The sequence below is a fragment of the Bos mutus genome, chromosome 15 (genome assembly GCF_027580195.1).
Source record: "Bos mutus isolate GX-2022 chromosome 15, NWIPB_WYAK_1.1, whole genome shotgun sequence".
Taxonomy (NCBI): domain Eukaryota; kingdom Metazoa; phylum Chordata; class Mammalia; order Artiodactyla; family Bovidae; genus Bos; species Bos mutus.
Genome location: NC_091631.1, coordinates 23,144,279 through 23,165,492, shown reverse-complemented (window position 1 = coordinate 23,165,492; position 21,214 = coordinate 23,144,279).

Here is a 21,214-nt window from a genome sequence, read left to right as displayed (position 1 = left end):
CTGAAGTTTGAAAAGCCCCTATCTCCGACATTTTTACCATACTGCCTGTAGCGACTGCATTTCAGAGCACCAGTATTTGAAACCCCTCCCTTTGGGGGTTATACTTTTTTCTCCCTTAAAAGCCATCCAGGTGGAGGTTCTAGAGGCGAACATATGTGAACATTTGCTGTTTCATTTTGTCACTAAGAACTCCATCTACCAGATAATAGCTTTCTGTGAGCCTACATCCTGGAGTGATGAAGAACCCCAGCAGCCCCCACAGTGGACATGTAGCATGAGAAAGAAAGAGCCCTTTGTTGCTTTAAGCTTTGGATTTGGGAGTTTGTTCATCACTGTAGCATTATCCTGACTGATATACTCTCTTTCTCCAACCTATAACACTGACTGTGGCTTTTTATGAATGGCTTTGCAAAGCTTTTCTCCATAGGGTTCTTTCCTCCTAAAAATGTTAAAATTTGACATTGTATCCCCAAATGGATGGTGGTCCCCTGGTGTTTGAACGCATCTCCTTCTTTTATTCTTTTTCACTTTTACTTCAAGTACTGAGGCTGTCTAGAAACCTTGACCATTAGTATAGCAGAATTCTTATCTCAAGTTTGATCTGGCTTTGGTTACCCTGATTTTTTCATTGTTAACATTGGTGAAAAAAGTCATGCAAAATGTCCCCTACATAGGTTCTTGCTCCATATTCTAGGTCCCAGTCTGTCTACTGTCTTTCTCTTCTAGGTTCAAAAGTTCAGCTTTACTGGGTGATTTCTTGAGATTCTGACTCAAGGGATTCAAAGATAAATTGAGTCACAAAAAGTTCAGACTGTTAGATTAGAAGGATGTCTTCTTATATGGTCTGCTAAAATTGGATTTAAATTTGGTCAGCATGTATACTAACATATATTGCCTATGATTGGCAGCAGGCAGTGGCATAGATTACTCAGGAGTCATATATTTGGGCCTGAAGTAGCAAGGGGTGCTTTTATTTTGGGGAGGTGGTAGTAAATTTATCTACCTAATTTTGTTAAGCTTAAGGCAGTATTAGCATAATGACACTGTGTTTCCTGAGTGTGACTCCCTGGTCAGTGAGGGGCAGGAGGGACAGATAGCTTGAGATTAAAATTAGGACATAACCAATGTACAATAAAATGTTAACTATCCATCTTGAACATTAAGGAAATGAGTTGTTCTGGTTACAAAGTTCATATGTATAAAAATAGGTTCATTTAAACTATTTTTGGTGAGCATCTTTGAAAATGTATATATATTTCTCTGTTTTATTAAATAGAACATTCTAATTTGATCTTGTCATGATGACTCAATCATAAATTATTCTAGAGGACTGTAATAGAGCCTGTGGAGTGCAGGGCTGTGCGTTAGAGTTCCGGTCTCAACTTTTCAGAGTTTTTCTGTCTACTTCATCAACTCTTGGGCTGCCGGCTGACCCTTTCGGATGCTGCCAGTGTGCGTCTCCTTGGTGACCTGCTGCCTCCAGGACACCTTGAGCCGGGAGACTAGATAATCACGCTCATGAAAGTCATGCCTAAAATATAAGTAAATGTGAGCCCAGGAACATCCTTATGAATAAAGTGTATGAACTTTATCATATCGCCTTAATCTGCTCAGTGACCTAAGTGTCCCTTTCTTTTCTCTTTCTTTCTCTCTCTCTCTCTCCCCTTCCCTCCCGCCTTTTTTCCCTTCCTTCCCTCCTCAGGAATTGAGTGAAGATTTGTTTCTGTGTTTTTAAAACCATGTCTGTTTTGAACATGGATGATAGAATGTTGACTACAGGTGGGATGTCACAGCTATTCGGGGTTTAATGAGAAAATTCAACATAATGCTTTGCATTTTTAGAGTCCTTTAAACTGTTCAGAATGTTCTCCCTACTGGCATTTGCATCTGTCATTTTGGTATAATGCTAATACTGAATCACTTTTGTAGTCATAATAGCTAGAAAGTTTTCTTAAACTAACCTTGCTAATAAGCAAAAATGTCTTAACTTACTTTTACAGAGAAGAAGTAAAACTGCCTAACCTATTGCTTGTTTTATTCTTTTTAAACATTTGCCCTTTCTTTTTCTAGGCTGTGCGGTCTTGTGAAAAAGACCTAAAATCATCATCTCTTGCTTTGTCTTTAGGTACCCAAGATGAGTAACTACTATAGGCCCCTCTCTCTTATCTGGTGCTCTGCATGGAGGATAAGATGGGGTAAAAGTGTACAGAAAGCACATAATTATGATAGGAAAATGGTAGAAACACAAAGAGGGGCATAAAGTCAATACAACAGTTAGAATTTTGTAGACAAAATTCCTTCCGAGAGGCTCTTCAAAGCTCTCTTTGTTGGCAGTTACAGAACTTTATATTCTATGAGCACCTGGATTGTTAAAACATTTGTGATGGTAAAGGATTTGACCCCTGTCAACCTGTGTCTGAAATGGGCTCGTTTAGTGCCGGGAGAAAACCACTTGGCTACATGCAGAAGAAGAGATGAGCCTGTTTCAATTCTTCCACTGACACATGTGGAAGGTGTGATTTATCACACAAAGCCAAGACCTTTAACATGATTGGGATTACATTCCAGACCTCTTCTGTTGCTTCTTTTCCTCCGTGTTGAGCCACAGTCTGTGGGTCTATGGTAGGGATGTGGAGAGAGCAGAAAACATATGTTTTCACTGTAGTAGCGGGAGAAGGTGGTAGATGACTTGTCAGAGCTGTAAACGCTGGGCATGGAGACTCAGAAACCACTGGAGGCCACGTGGCTGGGATGAAGGCCCGAGGGGCCACTCAGAGCCTGAAGGAAGTAACATTAGATGAAAAGCATCCACTGTTTCCTTGTGAGAGCATTGCTGATGGTGGACTCAGCCTCTGCGGCTGCCTTCTGGGCTCTGGGCCCTAAGGGAAGCCTAAGGGAGCAGATGTCCTGCCGGAGCAATTAAAGCTATTGGGCCTGGCTCATGGAGTATGAGGAGCAAGAGTTGGGCTCTCTTGTCTGTTTTAACATTTGTTTATTTTGGCTGCACCGTCTTAGTTGTGGCACACAGGACCTTTGTTCTTTGTTACAGTATGTGAGATCTTTAGTTTTGGCATGTGGGATCTGTTTTTCTTTTTTTTTTTCTTTGTCTTTAAGTTGTGGCATATGAACTCTCAGTTGTGGCATGTGGGATCTTGTTCCCCGACCAGGAATAGAACCCAAGCCCCCTGCATTGGAAACAAGGAATCTTAGCCACTGGACAAGCAGGGAAGTTCCAAGAGTTGGTTTTCTCTTCATCCATGCTGAAGAATTGATGCTTTTGAACTGTGGTGTTGGAAAAGACTCTTGAGAGTCCCTTGGACAGCAAGGAGATCAAACTAGACAGTCCTAAAGGAAATCAGTCCTGAATATTCATTAGAAGGACTGAAACTGAAGCTCTAATACTCTGGCCACCTGTTGTGAAGAGCTGATTCATTGGAAAAGACCCTGATGCTGAGGAAGATTGAAGGCAGGAGGAGAAGGGGATGACAGAGGATGAGACGGTCGGATGGCATCACTGGTTCAATGGACACAAGTTTGAGAAAACTCTAAGGGATGGTGAAGGACAGGGAAGCCTGGAGTGCTGCAGTCCATGGGTTCGCAAAGAGTTGGACATGAGTGAGCAACTGAAAACAACAACAATTCTTTCTACATAGAAGTCAATGTTTTCCCCAAACGCACATCTAGTCATGTGACTCTCAAATTCTTTACTGGCCTTTTCATCAGGCTGAGTCCAGACTCTGGAGAGTGGCTTCACTGGTCCTGCATAATGGGACTCTGCTTACTTCTCTGGGGACATCTCTCATCTCTTTCTCCCACCTCCTTGCATACCCTGCACTTCTGTCCATAGGCTTTGTTTGGTAACTTGAAGGGAATTCTGCTCTTTCTTGCTTCTGAGGCTTTGATAAAGTTGTTTTGTTCCCTTTACTCTCCATTCTTTTCTTTCATGACCACTAATCTTCCATCACTTCCTTTAGGATTGCTGGGAGAAATATCAATAACCTCAGATATGCAGATAGCACCACCCTTATGACAGAAAGCGAAGAAGAACTAAAGAGTCTCTTGTTGAAAGTGAAAGGGGAGAGTGAAAAAGCTGGCTTAAAACTCAACGTTCATTTAAAAAAATGAAGATCATGGCATCCAGTCCCATCACTTCTTGGCAAATAGATGGGGAAACAATGGAAACCATGACTGATTTTATTTTCTTGGGCTCCATTATCACTGCAGATGGTGACTGCAGCTATGAAATTAAAACATGCTTACTCCTTGGAAGAAAAGCTATGACCAACCTAGACAGCATGTTAAAAGTAGAGACATTACTTTGCTGACAAAGGTCCAGCTAGTCAAAGCTATGGTTTTTCCAGTAGTCATGTATGGACATGAGAGTTGGATTATAAAGAAAGCCGAGCACTGAAGAACTGATGCTTTTGAACTGTGATGCTAGAGAAGACTCTTGAGAGTCCCTTGGATAGGAAGGAGAACAAACCAGTCCATCCTAAAGGAAATCAGTCCTGAATATTCAATGGAAGGACTGATGCTGAAATTGAAACTCCAATACTCTGGCCACCTCATGCAAAGAACTGACTCATTTGAAAGGATCCTGATGCTGGGAAAGATTGAAGGCAGGAGGAGAAGGGGACGACAGAGGATGAGATGGTTGGATGGCATCACCAACTTGATGGACATGAGTTTGAGCAAGCTCTGGGAGTTGGTGATGAACAGGTAGGCCTGGCATGCTGCAGTCCATGGGGTGGCATAGAGTCAGACATGACTGAGTGACTAAACTTACTTATTGTCAGGGAATATTGGGTCCCAGCATTAAGTGCTTTCATAGCACCCTCTTGCTTTCCATCAGAGCCCAGGAGTAAGTGTTACTATCTTTATTATAGTCTTCCCATTATAATCTAAGCTCCTTAAGGGCATAGGTGATATCTATAATATCTAGCATAGGAGCTAAATGGTGGCACAGTGGTAAAGAATCTGCCTGCTAATGCAGGAGACGCAGGAGACATGGGTTCAGTCCCTGTGTCAGGAAAATTCTCTGGAGGAGGAAATGGCAACTTACTCCAGTTTTCTTGCCTGTAAAATCCCATGAACAGAGGAGCCTGGCAGACTATAGCCCATGGTGTCGCAAAAAGTCGGAGACAACTAAGCAACTGAGCATGCACGCACACACACAATGTATGACCAGGCATGTGATCTAGTTCAAAAGTTGGATTTTACTAAGCTATTTGTACACTTATTCAGCGTCATCATTTATTAAATGCATGACTTCAGACAACTGACTTCATCTACCTGGCCTTGAATTCCTTATCTTTTAAATAGGAATAATAGTATATATTTCTTGAGATATAGTTACATGAGATAAAACATGTCAAGCATCTAGACTAGTGCCTAGCACATAGAAAACACTGAGTTATATTCATTTATAGTTATGTATCTTCTAAATGCTCAGGTCTTTGTACTTAAATAAACCCTTGGTGGGATACAAAATGGTATAATCTAGGAGTCACTAAAGGGACTGACTTAATCCCTGTAAACCACATCAATGACTTTCTGAGCTAAGTTGAGTATGAACATAGACTCTGGGAGATATCTTGCCCTCAATCTGCTTTAGGGCTCACCACATTCTACCTGCCCAACTTTCGGCCCCTGTAACACAGCTGCCTGTCTGGATTGACAGTCCCTGCTAGAATGTCAGAAACACAGCTGGGTCTGCCTCCTGTTGTTTACTTCACCCTGTTTTGTATAAGTCCCTCAAACTAAACTCTCTTCACAGTTTTATCTTCTTCCACCTAACCTTCTATTTAGAGAGTGTCTGCCATCAAAAAACTATAATATCTTAGAGAACATAGTGCATGTCCTTAACTGACAATTAAAGAATGTTGATAGAAGTGTCTTGGCACATTGGTGGAAGTTGTCTGCTTATAAAAATACTTTAAACAGGGGAATGAGGACATTTATGTCCAGTGAAATCTATACTGACACTCCAGGAAGGAGTCAGAGGAACAGCTTATTGGACAGCCAGCAAACTGTCTCTGCAGGGCACTCATCATAGGATTCTTGACTCGCTCCCAGCCCTTGTTAGGAATAGAGAAATCCTTCCATTAACACCAGAATCTGTAACTCTGGGTGTAGGAAAGACTCCAGCTTTCCGCTCCACAAAACCTTATGAGACTTGGCATCCATCTCATGAAGAATGCCCTTTTGTGCCATCCAAGGGATTATAATTGGGATGACCAAAGTCTTTGCCAAACCATATAATCTGACATGGGCAGCATAAATGGTTTGGATAGCAATTGAGGATGCAAAAGAAAAAAGACACTGAGCTGGAAAAGAAAAACAGCTCACACTATTTTATTTCTCTGTTATGACATAGTCTTCATGGTATTGTGGTTTAATCAAAGTTGAATGTATTTCTTTCTTTTTAAGGAATTAAGTATAAGACCAGTCATTACTGATATAATCATTTAATTGACTGGAATTGATCATTCATGTTTCTTATTCTTTTCTCTCCTTGGAAGTGTATTGGACGAGAAAAAATATTTCTTCTTCAACATTATCTGTTGAAGGCCACTTTTCTCTTTCAGTCAGTTACCTGGCAGTTCTGTTTGCACGGTATAAGAAAACAAGAATGGGTTTTAGTGTTAGAAAGATTCAAGTTTGAACCTAGCAACCATTTTCTAACTGAGTGGTCTTTCTCTTGCTGAACTTTACCCATTAAAATGGAATGATATTGACCTCACAGTGTTGCTGTGAGAATTACATTATGGAATGCATATGGAGGGTCAGGCATAGTGACTAGTACATGTAGGGACATAATGAATGAGTTTTTAGTTGTTCTTGCTAATTAGGTCAGTACACGTGGAGGCAAGTGCACCCTGTGAAGCTGCTTTACAGTCTGACCATATTTGACCACGTCTTGTGGAACTATTCCTTCTCAGCAATAAACTCCCAGACTTTGTCCATTCACTTATTTTGATGACCTCTTTTCTCTCTGTTTTTGCCTTTTGCCTCCACATATGCAAAGGTCACTCGTCTAAATAACCTAGTTGCCTTTACGTTGACAGTGTCAAAAATCGACATTCATTTAATTTTTCTCAAATTCCGTCCTGTTAATTTATTCTTGAATGCCTGGAGGAATCATCTTCTTCTTAGCATAATAAGGTAAAGTTTCCTACTCCTCCCTTAAGGTCCTTCTCTCAGCTTTTTGTCTCTGACATTGCTACTACCATTTTCTTATGTTTTTATTCATTGATCTCTTAATTCATACCTTTTAAAAAATTCATTCATTCAACAAATATTTATGTACCCACTATTTTCCAAACCTGAGTTAGCACTGGGGAGCTAATAAGTTTCCTAATAAGAAGAGCAAAATAAGGCAGTGTTTAAGAGTAAGTGCTTTGAAGTAAGAGAGAGACATCTGTTTGAATCCAGATCCACTGCGTCCTCGCTGTCTGACCTTGGGGAAGTTGCTTCAAGCTCCCAAGACTTTAGTTCCTCATCTGTATAACAGGGATAATATGAGTTCCTATATTTTAGGGTTGTTGTACAGAGTAAACAAGACAATTAATGAAGTATACTGCTGACATATAACAAGTGTAAGCAGTCAATAGATGTTAGCCTTTGTGAGGATAATGATGATGATTTTTAATGACCCAGCTCTTCATGGAGCTTAGACTTTTGAGGAATATCACATAAATTCCCAAAGAGCCATCAGGGTTTTTAAGCAGATTAATGACTGAGTTGTGATCATCTTTAAGGCCCCAATTTTCATACTTCCCCATCCACAGTTAGACTGTAAGACTAGTTGGTTTCTCCTTTGATTATGTCTCATAGATGAATCCTTTCTTCTCTAATCCCACCAAGACTCCTCCATTCATCCTAAGTGTGATTTTTATTAAAGGGACATCTAATTACCAAATATAATTAAACTAGACTTATTTCTAAAGACTGAATGATCTCGTTGGGAATTGTCCTGCATTGAAGAGGCTGGGCCATGCTGTGATAGAATAATCACATCTCTGACCGTGGCTGTTTTCAGCGATTCAGAAGCTGACTTGTTGAATTCATATATTGGGAGTAGTCTCTCGGCTCTCTTCTGTTTAATCTGTTTGTACATTTAGAGGTCACTATCTGGCTGAGATTTTATGCAATCGTTATAAGATGAATCTGTTAACTAGGGAATATCCTTCAAATTTGCCCTAATTAAACTTCTTCAAAGGGAACTTTTAGTACTGAGATGGCAAATAGATTCCATCTTACATACTGTCTGTATCAATTTGCTTTTGCAGTATAACATACCACCCTAAACTTAGTGCCCATATTTCACATGTGTCTATAAGTTGGCAAAATGATTTTGCTGATCTGGGCCAGGCTCAGCTCATTGGCTAGGCTTTCTCAGGCAGGTGCAGTCAGCTGGCATGCTGACTGGGGAACGTCTGATCTGCTATCGGTTCAGCTAGAATAACTTAACTTTTTTCTGCGGGTCTGTCATTATCTCCAAGAGGCTATCCATGTTCTAATGGCAGGGTCAGGAACCCAAAGAGATGCACAAGAACTAGTTCAAGTCTCTGCTGGTGTCAGTTTTTTCCCATTGGTCTAAACAAACCCAGAATTAGTGAAAACATGACCAAAACATATGGATAGAGGCAGGCATGGAAACCTAGGGCCTCTAGTTCAAATAATCTACCATAGTTTGCTTTCTGGTCACAATTACCAACATGACATCACATGAAAAATATGTTCATTCCCATTCCAAGACCCTCCTAAATCTCAAGTTATGACCTTATGCTTGAAGTCTAGGGTGTTTTGATCTCCATCAGGTTCACATAAACACTTCTTGATCCAGAAAGTTACATACTAGAAAAAAAAGTTATCTAACCTATACACACCCACCATATAGTAATAAAATGAAAACAGAATAACCTATATAATATTCCCATTTGGAAAGGGTAAGAATAGAAGGTAGATATCAGTTACTGATCCATAGCAATTCTGAACTTTTCGGGGGTAAATTCTGCCAATTTCCCTTACTCTGGATATGAGGAATATTCTTTGATTAGACTTTAGTTCTGCTCCCTGGGAATGGCTCTGGGCTCAGCCCTCTGTCACATCACTTCTTTTGGTTCCTTCTTGGGGCTTCCCTTATGGCTCAGATGGTAAAGAATTGGTCTGAAATGCAGGAGACCTGGATTTGATCCCTGGGTCAGGAAGATTCCCCTGGAGAAGGGAATGGAAACTCAGTCCAGTATTCTTGCCTGGAGAATTCTATGGACAGAGGAGCCTGGTGGGCTACAATCCATGGGGTCACAGAGTTGGACAGGACTGAGTGACTAAAACTTTCACTTTCATTTTGATTCCTTCTGAAGAGGGTATTGGACTATACCCTCTATGGGCTTCCCTACAGAGAATTGGTGCATAAAGGTCTTTCAGACATCTTTTCCTACAGTCTGAATTCCTTTTGGCCCATATGGACAGAACATTGCCATTTTAGCTGAATTAAAAACCACTGTGCATTTCCTTTGAATATGATGTGATTTTACCCCATGCGCTAAAAGCCATAACTTTAATACTGCTATAAGCCTTTTAGTAGAGCAGAGAAGTTCTACTAGCCCCACCTTAATTCTTTCATGGATCTTTAAGAAAGGCCTTGTGGCCACACCTGTCATTTGATCTTTTGTCCTCAAACAGCGTTTTATTTTGGTAAGTTTTCTGCTTCCCAGAGAGGCTAGAGATGAAAAACAGTTTTATATTCCCCACTAGAAAATCATGAACCCTCTACATTTCTTCTGTGTTCTGCTTATAAACCAGCTAGTATTTTCTTTAGAATGTCTTGTAGCAGTTTATCAAATACCGTCAATAAGAGCTGGTCAGCATCTTGAAGGTTTTGCCCGGAAATCTCATCACTCAAATTCAAACATTAATTATTACATTTTCTGTCTTCTTTGTTACAATAGGTGACATCGTTAGCAGTTGTTTCACCATTATATGAAAGTGCTCAATGAATATTTTGAACTGAGTGGATAAATGGAAAAAGAAGGTTTACATATAAAGATGCAACATAGACAAAATCTTTAGTCAAAAATTCTTTATCCTGTTCAGATGTTTCTACCTCCAGTTCTTAAACCCACCCTATAAAACACTCATCTCATATCTAATATTAGATAGACATATTTGCCTTTTCCTTGTGATTGCAACAGAAGGGTGTTCTCATGTCTGCATGAGAAAATTTGTTGCTTGTCTCAGACCCTTTCTTCTCAGTCAGCTTTAGGCAGAAGTAATCTCATTTTTGTACTTAGTATTCATTTTATTTTGCCCAGTATAAGAATCATTCATTTTGATCTCTGACACCACAGCTAGGTTGAAAGCTGCTTGACGGCATGGCCTATGCGTGATTTGTCTAAAGATGGTCTACAGTGTCCATCCCAGGGGTATGTTTGGTAGTATGTTTAGTAAATTTGTTAAACAAATGATGAATAAATGAATAAGTGAATAAATGAACAAAATTTTCACCTTACAAGGACAGAGTCATTTTCTCTCGTGTTTATCCTTAGCAGTTACATCAGTGCCTGGTATGTGGGAGGTGCTCAGTAAATATTTATTGAATTAAAAATGAATAAATGAAAAAGTAAATGAATCAATGAATGAATTGAAAATAAGCAAATCCAGATTCATTATTCCTGTTTTAAGAAGTTCCAGCCTACATTATAGTATGAACTTCTTTTGTGATTAGTTTTAATAGTGATTTCTTGAAATGACCCAGGAACTCAATTCTATTATTATCTCAGTTTTCATTCTTGCTCAAAGACCTTTTCCCAGACAGTGAGAATGAGGAACTGTGCACTATACTCACCAGGAGCTTCATAATTATGGTGAAATATTTCAGACTTTCTAGTAAGATGGATAGTATGTGCAAGCTTTTTCAGGCCAAGTGGGGCTGGGCTTGTCTTTGTAGGCAGAAAGGACTAGTACCAGTGTCCAGGATCAGGTAACCTCGTATAGATCTCAAAAGTCATCCCTTTGACCATAAATAAACTCCTTTCTAGCTGAAACATATTCCCTGCACTTCAGAAGTTAAGGGTTCAAGGAAGTGGTTGTCAGACTTTATTGTCTGACTGAGTCTCACTTTCCACTCTCCAAATGTTCTAATTTAACTGGCCTGGCTAGAGTAGGTACCAGAAAACTTTTTTTATCAACTACCCCACTTCCGTGAGTCTGATGTTGATGGTCTGTAGGCACACACTTTTAGAAATACCAATTGTCTGTGTGTGTGTGTGTGTGTGTGTGTGCAGAATGCAAGGAAAAATGTCATAGCATATTATAGGAGATTGGTGGATGCCTGTGTAGGATTGAATCGGGGCAGAAAGAGATGGACATGACTGAGCAACTGAACTGAACTGAATTGAGGAAAGAGGAAGTTGTCACCCTTTATTTGAAGTCCTTGTTCAGAGTCTTGGCTGGATAAGCATTTACTTTTTGCAATAATTTGTAAATTTTTTAGATTGTAGTTGTATTTATAATTTAAATACAAAGTAAATGTAAATCCATGGCGGGAATGATTGAAGGACAAGGTCCTATAAGGACTAGGGCATGCATAAATATTGCCAATTATGTTAAGAGTACTTCTTTCCTAGAAAATCACAGGAGAGTACCTACATAATTCTGAGAATCCTTCCACTAAGCTTTCTACTAGCAAAAAAGAATAATAGTAATAATAGTGAAAGTTCACTATGCTGGGCTTGTATCCAGGATATGGACAGCAGAGATGGAGGAGTACGTGGGACAAATCTGCTCCATGAGATCTCAGGAAAACTCATTCCCAAGCCAACCAGTTAATGCAATTTAGACTAGCTGAATTTTGTCTGAGTGACATATCTGATCATGTACTTAAACTTGAATTTGTTGGTGGAGTACTTTACTTAGTGCTCTATACCTGTCTTCCTCCTTTGTCCTTGTGTGTGGAACCAGTGGGAGGCAGAGGAGAAAAAATGCTTAGTGAGTGCTCAACCCTACTAACATCACAAAGCCTCGGGTAGTTGGGGATGTGCTTTATAAGCACTGTTAAGTTTCATCTCTTTTACTCCTGCTGTAATTATCCGTTGGAATTTTATAGGGCTGTGAACATTCTGAGTGGAGGGATTTAATCCTTAAGTAAGTACTTTCAGCCTAATTGGTTCTCAATTGGAAGAGAAGCCTTGAGTTTGGAAACTTGCCACAAGTTAGCAGAGCATGTTGGTTCATTGCCCACCTGTGGAGTTGACAGATACAAGAGAACATTTTTGACTTGGCATCATTTTTTGGTGTTCAGTTGGCATATCTGTCTTCAGTCTGCTCCTAAGGCTCTGTATTTGTCAACTGTGCCTAAGTTGGGCAGATATGCAGGCTTTTGCCAAGTCTTTCTCATCCCTGGGCTAAGACCCTGACTGTGGCAATTAGTGTGGGATGGGATAGATGGGAGAGATGCAGCTCTATAGCTATTGCCTCTGGAAGGCCATGCTTGGGAATTTAATGATAATCAATCTAGTTTTCAACATCAATTTCATTGTATTTTAGCACACCAAATCAAACTGGTGAGCCAGTTATTTGTGTTGCTAAATACAAAAGCCACACTCATTTGGAGGAAATTAAGGGCCAGAGAAGGATAAATGATAAAATAGATTGCTAGATATTCATAAAATGGCTAGTGTACAATTACAGTCATAATATGAATATTCATTTATAATATGAAAAATTACTCACAATGGGTTATTATTTAATGATAGCTCTAGGATTTAAGTTTTTTTTGCCAGAAAAGAGTTAATAAAACAAATCCCATAAACTTTAATATAAGTTCAGTGCAAGGATTCTGAGATGAGACTGGTCTGGCTGGGTAACTTTTTCAAAGTTACTTAAATGCTAAGTAAATTTTTTGTTGTTGAAATACAGTTGATTTACAATATTGTGTTAGTTTCAGGTGCATAGAAAATCGTTTTCAAATTCTTTTCCATTATAGTTTACTCAGTTCAGTTTCAGTTCAACAGCTCAGTTGTGTCCGACTCTTCACGACCCCATGAATTGCAGCACGCCAGGCCTCCCTGTCCATCACCATCTTCCGGAGTTCACTCAGACTCACGTCCATCGAGCCATACCAAATGTGGTTCCCTGTGCTATACAGTAGGTCCTTGTGGTTTATTTAATTAATTAATCTGGCTACACTGGGTCTTAGTTGCGGCACTCAGGATCTTTGGTTGTGCCATGCAAATTCTTAGTTGCAGCATGTGGGATCTAGTTTCCTGACCAGGGATCAAACCCAGGCCCTCTGCTTTGGGAGCACAGAGTCTTAGGCACTGGACCGCCAGGGAAGTCCCTGTTTATCTATTTTTATATATAGTAGTGTGTATCTTTTAATCCCAAACTCCTAGTTATCCCTTCCTCCCTTCCCCAGTGGTAAGTCTGTGAGTATGCTCTGTTTTGTAATAAACCACATTTGGTATCTTGTAATAAACTATAATGGAAAAGAATTTGAAAAAGGTTTTCTATGCACCTGAAACTAACAATATTGTAAATCAACTGTATTTCAACAACCAAAAATTTACTTAGCACTTTAGGAACTTTGAAAAAGTTACCTAACTTCTTTCAGCCAGACCAGTCTCATCCCAGAATCCTTGTACTGAACTTATATTAAAGTTTATGGGATTTGTTTTATTAACTTTCTTTCCTGACCCCCAAAAAATTAAATGCTAGAGCTATTATTAAATAATAACCCATTGTGAGTAATTTTTCATATTATAATTATTCATTTGCATATTTTTAAAGATACACATAAAAGTGAGATCATATGATATTTGTCTTTCTCTGTCTGATTTACTTCATTTAGTATAATGTTCTCTATGTCCATCTGTGTTACTGCAAATGCATTATCTCATTCTTTTTCATGGCTGAGTAATATTATATTGTATATGTATATATATGTATATATGTACCACATATTCTTTATCCATTCTTCTGTTGATGGACACTTATTTGCTTCCATGTCTTGGCTGTTGTAAAGAGTAAGTCCTGAATAATTTTGAAAAAATTTACTTAATCTTAAGACATTCTTAACTTGTGAAATGAAAATAATATTTATAGTACTTACTCCACAGAGTTTTTTCAGTTAGTTAACAGACTAATATATTTTAAACACTCTATTGATTGCCTGGTGTATAATAAAAATGTGATAAATGTCATTTTAAGTACACATATAGTACAGACACACAGAAATCACACCTAAGCACACAAACATACACGCTTTCATATGCTGTTGCTGCTCTTTAGTCCCTGTTTGACTCTTTGCCTCAGGGACTGTGGCCTGCCAGCCTCCTCTGTCCATGGAATTTTCCAGGCAAGAATACTGGAGTCGGTTGCCATTTTCTTCTCCAGGGGATCTTCCGGAGCCAGGGATTGAACCCATAACTTCTGCATTAGCAGGCAGATTCTTTACCACTGACTCACCTGGGAAGCCACACACTTTCATATACCTTCTCACATTGTCTGTCTTGGTGATCAGTTTTTCCTTCCCCTACAAACTTCCATTATTAATGCTGGGCTGTAAGGAGTGGGAGGGTATCATCTAGAATTGTACTGTTCAGTACTGTTGTCATGACCCACACACAAGTGGCCATTGAGCACTTGAGATCTGGCTAGCCAAATGTAAAATCCACACTAAATTTTGAAGGCTGTGGAAAAAAGATTTTGAAGCGTATGGAAAAAACATAAAGAATCTTGGTAATTTTTAATATTGTTTACATGCTGAAAAGCTATTTCTGATATATTAGCTTAAATGTGTTATTAAGTAAATAAAATCCATATATTCTTTTGGTAAAGGCAACTCTGCAGACCCTCTATGATCAAACTGAATGTAATATTCTTCCCAAACTACGTTCAAAGATGTTTTCTGCTTTCTAGTCTTGTACCTTCACTTGCACCTGCCTGATATTTCTGTTTGGATCTCATTGTTGTCTTAAACCCACCATGTCCTAAACTACATTTCCATTTCCCTCATGATCTTATCCTATTTCTGACTCCCCTATTTTGGTTCTATTCTTACTGCACTCACGACCTCACATTTACATGTCAATAGAGTTTCGTCTGGGGGCTTTTCTATTACTTGATCCTTTTCAATCTTTTCTTACCAAATTCATATGCATCTTGCTAAAATCGCTTTAAAAAATATATATCATCCTTGTTTTCAGAAGACTTCAGTGACACCCAACTGGCCATGAGATAAGACCCACACCATTTAACTTGGTATTTCTCTGATCTCTGTAATTTCTTGAATGATCTTTCTGTTCTAGAAAATACAAATTATTTTCTATCCTTCAATTGCAGCTTCTGGGGATAGTAGACATGTACTAAGGTGCTTTGTACACAGGAAATGGAGTAAGTTTTGCAAGCTGTGAGAAGAGGAAGAGATTTCGTTTTTGGACATATGGAAGTTGATATGCTTTTCTGATGAATTAATATTTCTTTCTTCACTAACTTACAAGAAGACAAGAAACTCCCATTCTAATGAAAATTGAGGTAAGGGAGGATGTATATAAAAAGAAAAGAAGTGGTCATGGACAATTTCTCAAGATATGAGCCTTCTTATTGTACTACAAAAATTCACTAACCATTGAAAGGTGATGTTTCAGATTCAGTTATTGGGGCGTTTGCTCTGGACTATTTTTTTCAGGAAAGAAGGCAGTTTTGAAGTCTATCTCCAAAGGGAACATCCTCTGTAAGATTATTGAGATGAATAGAACTGCCCAAGGCCTCAAATCGTATTAATATTATAAAAATCAAAATCATAAAATTGTTTATGATTTCCAAATAATTTCATGATCATTAATTTATGGAATTGACTTGAGACCATGAGATTGACAAATACGGACATTAGCGCCATTTTGGAGAAAATATGGACATAGAATTTAGCTGACTTACTCAAGGATACAAAACTACATTTTGATGTTAGCTTTTATTGCTTTGCATTTGTAAGATACAGAAATCACTCATTGCTGGAACTGTCCAGTCTTGATCTGTCAAGAAGTAGATGTTTCCTGTTTTATCTATAAGAATTAGAGTTTTACTTGCAGAGGTGAGTGTCCCCTGGGAAATCCGTGGCAAAGTTTTCATTATGTACACTATTCAATTATTATTTACATTGGCTTTTGGTTGAGGGAAAAATAATATCCTGCTAATTCTTACCTTTACAATTCAAAGAAGTTTGACATATGCAGTAATCCCACCTTCATTCCTAAATGTTTATTTTTTATTATAAAAGTAATGAATGTTCATTAAAGTAATATTGGAAAATGCAGAAAGGTAAAAAATAGAATTTATTTATTTTTTATTGAAGTATAATTTGCACACACTCAAATGCACAAGTCTTAGGTGTACAGTTTGATGAGTTTTGAAAAGTGTTCTTACCTGTGTGACCCACACCCTAGTTAAGAGGTAAAACATTTGCATCAGCCAGGAAGCTCCTTGACATCCTTCTCCTGACCTCCCTTCCCCACTCTAGGCAACCACTATTCTGATTTCTAATGGAAGACAGAATTAATGACAGCAATCTCAAGTTCTAACACGCATTGACAATCACTGCTTAATCTAACAGCAGCTTTGACCCCACTGGTCATTTCCATTGTAATACCCCACACCTTGGTTTCACTTTTGAGGAAAGGCACCCTCTCATCATTCTTCTCACCTGACTGGCTGCTACTTCTCTGTCTCCTTTGCTCAGTTGTCCTCCTTCTGTCTAACTGAACAGGCACAGTGTTTGTCTCTTCTACCTCTCCCCTAGCTGCACATACTCCTCATGGTCTCATGAAGTTGCATGGCTTTCAGTGCTATAACTTTTAAAATGTCACTACATTTTATGAAAATAATTTTCAGTGGCTACACTGTTATTCTATCGGGATGTGCACCATCATCTACTTATCCATACCTTTATCATTGGACATTTAGGCTACTGTCTTAACTATCACTAATAACACTGCAAGGGACATCTTGGCACACACAGTAATCCAACCTCCATAATTGCAATACTGGACAGATATCCAGGAAGGGCTAGGTTAAAGGCTCCAGACATTTTGAGGCTGTAGTACATGTTGTACTTGTAGTACAAGTTGTTTCTCAAAAACGATGGACCAGTATATAGTCCCAACAGTAGTACTAGTAATAAAGAAAGGTCTTTTCTCCTAAACATGTTGAATTTTAGTCAAAATTTTACAGGAGATAAAAATGAAAGATCAGTATATAAAGTGGCTTATATTTACTAGAATTTAACAAAATAGTTTATGTAAATTAGTTCAGAGCTTATTTGCTATTACTAATTATAGGTCAGAACAAGATAATACTGGGTTTCCCTGGTGGCTCAGTGGTAAAGAATCCGTATGCCATTGCAGAAGAAGCAAGAGACATGGTTTGATCCCTGAGTTGGGTAAGATCATCTGGAGGAGGAAATAGTAACCCACTCCAGTATTCTTGCCTGGAGAATCCCATGGACAGAGAAGCCTGGAGGGCTACGGGGGCCTGAAAGAGTCGAACATGACTGAGCAGGCTGCATCATCTCATCTACAGGTAGTATCACTCTACTGTAAGCCCATAGAATTGGGATGCCATGTCGTGAGGTCATTTATTTATTTATTTATTTATTTTGGCCATACCACACAGCTTTCAGGCTCTTAACTCCCTGACCAGGGATGGAATCCAGGCTGCCAGCAGTGGAAGTACAGAGTCCTAACCACTGGACCACCAGGGAGTTCCCTGTGAAGTCACTTAGGTGATGACAGTTAGCCTTGTTAACATAATGATACGGGTTTGATTAATGGCTTAATCACTTACTGGCCATTAGTTTGGACAAAGTGCTTATGATCTTTGAGTCTCAATGTTCTCTATAAGATATGGATAATATTTTGTAGATAATAAAATATCTATAAAATATGGATAATAAAATCTGCCTTGCAGAAGTTGGGAAGGTTAAATGAGATAGTGTACATAAATCACATAGTATGAAGGTGACACTCATAAATGTTAGCTCCTATCCTTCCCACCAAAGTTACATCCTTTCCTAGGTTAAGAGTCCCACCATAGCAAAAAAGTGGCAATAAATTGTGAGCAAGCCATTGCTCATGTAGCTTACTGAATGCTTATGAATATAAGAAAGACTATGTTTGCCTTTTTTAAAAAATAAGAATGAGCAAGCCAGAGAGAACTAGAACTTTGCTCAGGGCAAGGCAGACAGTTGCTACGTCAGGATGTAAGCAGTGTCAGTCAGGGATTTCGCTTGGGCACTGGAACTGAGGAACTGGCTTGAGTCCTGATCCTGAAGGGATGGGGTTAGAAATGTGAAAAGGTGAACAGGGGATTCAAACTAATGGGAGAACTGTGGTAGTTCCAGAAATCAGGACCAGATGGGAAGCAGATGTTCAAGATTAGCCAAGATGGATATGGTTTCTAATGGTGAGGGATAGATGAGGCAGGAATCCTGGTAGCGAAACACCAAAGTCATGGCAGCAACTTTAGAGCCCACTTTTAAAAACTTCATTGCAGCACTGTTTATAATAGCCAGGACATGGAAGCAACCTAGATGTCCATCAACAGATGAATGGATAAGAAAGCTATGGTACATATACGCAATGGAGTATTACTCAGCCATTAAAAATAATACATTAATCAGTTCTAATGAGGTGGATGAAATGAGCCTATTATACAGAGTGAAGTAAGCCAGAAAGAAAAACACCAATACAGTATACTAACGCATATATATGGAATTTAGAAAGGTGGTAATGATAACCCTGTATGCAAGACAGCAAAAAAGACACAGATGTATAAAACAGTCTTTTGGACTCTGTGGGAGAGGGAGAGGGTGGGATGATTTTGGAGAATGGCATTGAAACGTGTATAATATCATATGTGAAACGAATCGCCAGTCCAGGTTCGATGCAGGATACAGTTTGCTTGGGGCTGGTGTATTGGGATGACCCAGAGGGATGGTACAGGGAGGGAAGTGGGAGGGGGTTCAGGATGGGGAACACGTGTACACCCGTGGTGGATTCATGTTGATGTATGGCAAAACCAATACAATATTGTAAAGTAATTAGCCTCCAATTAAAATAAATAAATTAAAAAATAAATAAAAATTAAAAAAAGAAAACAGAAAAAAATAACCTCTGATTTATAGAAAAGTTTGCAGATTAGTATGAAGTACTTCTATAGATCCTTCTTCAGATGCACCAGTTTTGAACATTTTGTCGTATTTGCTTTATCATCTATGTGTGTATAAGTCTGCCTATCCAGCTACTTATCTAATGTGTACATTGTACTCAGTTGCTGAGTCGTGTCAGACTCTCTGCAACCCTATGGACTGTAGCCCTCCAGGCTCCACTGTCCATAGGATTATCCAAGCAAGAATACTGGACTGGGTTGCCATGCCCTCTTCCAGGGGATCGTCCCGACCCAGGGATCAGACCTGTACTTCCTGCATCTCCTGCATTGTAGGAGGATTCTTTACCCACCGAGCCACCTGCGAAGCCCACCTATCTCATCTTTGCTCCTTAATACTTTAGTGTCTATTTCCTAACAACAAGGATTTTTTTTTTCTCTTACATACTCATAGTATCATTATCAAATCTAAGAAATTGAGCAATGTTACAATACATTCCAACTTCAGCTATTGGCCCAGAAATGTCTTTTATAGCCTTCCTTCTCCCCGACTCCACCCCATCCCGTTATATGATCCTATTCAAGATTACCAGCTGCCTTTTCATCTATTTCGTTTCATTTCAGTTTCCTTTAGTCTCCTTTAATCTGGAATGTGACTCTGCCTTACTTTGTTTTGCATGATATTGACATTTTTGAAGATTGTATGTCATTCAACTTGGATTCTGTAGACCTCATGTTTTGAATTTGCTTCTGAACAACTTTTTTTTTTTTTTTTTTTTTGCTCAAGGATGCTATTAGGAGCTGGGCTTGAGGACTGTGAGTATAGCAGGATGCGGGGAGCATTTGTAGCCCATGGAGATAAAGAGGCCAGTGAGTGCAGGTGAGGCCTTCTGGGTGAGGCCAAGCTCTTGTGCCTGAGTGAGGGTTATAAGCGCGAGTCACAGAACAGGAAGGGACCTTGAGGGGTCACTAAGTCCGTCTGCTTGGCCTTTAGCAGAAATACATTTTCACTCACTCAGGCATGCCAGCCTATTTTTAAAGTCCTCCAGGGAAAGCGATTCTGTGTGTGCTTCTTGCTGACCCACGCTGGTGCCAATTGCTCCCACTGTGTGAAGTCTTCCCTGTCCCTCAGCTAACTTCCCCAAGCAGCAGGTCTTAAGCTTTCTTCTCGTCCTGCTTTTAGGAAGGACTCGCATGTAAATCACAAGCTCTTCATTGTGCTTAGAGAACTGCGTTTTATCACTTGTCCCTTAGGTTTGTTTTCTTTAGTTTAACCTAAAGAATAAAAAAAGGAACTTAACCTATACAAATGTGTTGTTACAATAGCAATAATGATATAATAACATATTATCATGTCAATAACTACACATTATCATAGCAATAATACATTTCATTTTATAATTGGATTTCCCATGGACCCGACTAACAACAGGTCACTTTAGATTATCATTTCTAGTTACCTGGTTTTTTTTTTTAATTTAAAAACAATACATGTTTATTATAAAATACAATTTCAAACATTGGAAAAGAATAAAAGACAAGAAGTAAAATTACTCTTCTTTTCCCCTCTACCCTCAATCATATTTCCAAAATTTGTCAACTATTTCTAGTTTTGATGTCTGAAATTCCAGATTTTTCTTTACATATTCAAGCATATGTGCATACATACATTCACACACATGCATACTCATTTTATGAAAATTAAAATGGGATCTTATACATATATATTGCAATTTGATGATATTTTCTCAGTATAAGAATAATATATGTTCTTTGAGGAACATATAAAACAATTATAAAGGAAAAACAATTTAAATCACCTATAATTGTACTGCTCACCTCTGATGTTGTTTGGATATTTTCTGATTCTTTTCTATTTATGTGTGTTATCATATATCTTCCTGTTTAATGTTGTTCTTTTCCTTGATCAACTTTGAGCATCTTAGGCTGTTTGAAGCTTTTCTTCTTAATTTGGAGCTCAACTGGGAAATAGTTCTCTCGTGAGATTAGGTTATAAGAGGCAGTGGAAGGAAGGCACACTCATGGAAAG